We start from the raw sequence: 1,713 nt of genomic DNA on the forward strand, positions 1-1,713 counted from the left end.
GCGTGAAATTTTACTTTTTTTGTTGTGATTCTGCCGAGAAACCAACCATCTCTTCCAGTCACTCACCTGAAGTAAAGGAAGTCTGTTTGCTTAAAGAATCTCATGACATGTTTTCATTATTGTCGATTTGCATGCACGGGCAGAGCAAGCTGTGAAGTGGACTTTCTTGCACATTATTTTTGTTTGGATACAAAAAGCAGGAGATTGAATGGGTGACGACGCGCTGTACATGTGACGAGGTGGCCGAGAGATTAAGGCGATGGACTGCTGATCCATTGTGCTCTGCATGCATGGGTTCGAATCCCATCGTCGTCGTTGGCTTACAGCTTTGACCTCGTTTTGTCAGTCAAATTTAACCTCATCGCCAAATTCCCCTTTTGCTTACAAGGATGCTGTACTTTCCTCATGTTATTTCTCAAATTAATAATATATTCGTCAAAAGGAGAAAAGTTGCAGGACAATGGCGAGGGAGACTAATTCGATAGGTTTCTGAGGGACAGCACAAGTACGATGGGCCTAATATCTTTTCTCACTCCCGTCAGAATCTGAGAGATGCGCTTTTCACTGTCGGCGGCTCGTTGGTCTACGGGTATGAATCTCGCTTAGGAATGATCAGATTTGAAATGCGAGAGGTCTCGGGCCAAATCCCGGACGAGCCCCGCCATGTTTTACTCAAACTTCCGCTTCTCACAGCCACTCGACATGTGAGAAAACAGACATATTTCACGTTAAAACGTGTGATTTTGCGCCGATGTTCGCTTAGCATCCAAATCCCAGAGCAAAGTGAAACACGCCAAACTGAGTACAGTTAAAATATCTCAGAGGTACTCGGCTCTGTGACTCGTTGGTTAACCTAAACCCTTGTTTGGTTCCGGCCAATACTCGATCAGCATATCTTGCTGTCTGTACGCATAAGCTCACCTCAATTGGGATAAGCATACATTCAGCGTCAATCTCCACCTCTGCCCTGAATATCAGTGCGTCCTGTTTCTCTAGAGCTGAAAAGATGAGAGAAGCTGCCTTTTGAATTAGTTCCTTGTCTGCCGAATTCAAAGCGGACAGGGAATCAATCCGGGCTGGCAAAGCTGCCTGGTCTGGTTTAAAGGCGGTGACACCCTATATTGCCTGGTCATGGTTCTGTTATTCCCACTAACACCTCCTCTGGACCATCCTTTGTTACGTTATTGCCCGATTACCACCCACTTTGCCTTTTTCCATTGTGCTATTTATTATTTAATCACTCCTGTGTTCCACTGAATCACAGACGTTCCCATTTGACCTTTCTCGCTGCGTATTTTTTCCAGGCGCTATTTTTGTTGAAAAAATCTGTAATCTTTAACTTTTTCCTAAAATATCGGAATGATTATCCGACAGAACGTGAAACCGGATTCTTCCTCCACAGAATCTGCACGACCTGTCGAGTTTTACATATTTATCTGTTTTTATTCATTCTATTTCCGTGTCCCTTTTAAAGAGATATGCTGTCTGTCCGAGATCATTCTCTGTCTGTTTAAAATGGTGTGCTATCAGACACGCATCATTCTGTGTCTGTTTAAAAGTGATGTGCTGTCTGTCCCGGATTTCCAATTTCAAATTTCAAAAACTGCCTTTGGAGGGTGGAGGAATTTTAGTTTGTTTGTGTGTTTGTGTAAGCCAGAGTGTGTGCAAACGTGCTGTGCGATCTTACTGTCATGTGAGAAAAATGCATTACAT

General features: G+C 43.5%; 1 non-coding gene across 1 annotated transcript; it reads left to right on the forward strand.

The window, feature by feature from the left end:
- The first annotated feature begins 233 nt into the window (after nt 1-233).
- On the forward strand, nt 234-315 carry trnas-gcu (transfer RNA serine (anticodon GCU)). The gene has a single exon. It is a non-coding gene; the product is annotated as a tRNA-Ser (tRNA).
- Nucleotides 316-1,713: the final 1,398 nt, after the last annotated feature.

The sequence above is a fragment of the Pristiophorus japonicus genome, chromosome 25 (genome assembly GCF_044704955.1).
Source record: "Pristiophorus japonicus isolate sPriJap1 chromosome 25, sPriJap1.hap1, whole genome shotgun sequence".
NCBI classification, from domain to species: Eukaryota; Metazoa; Chordata; class Chondrichthyes; family Pristiophoridae; genus Pristiophorus; species Pristiophorus japonicus.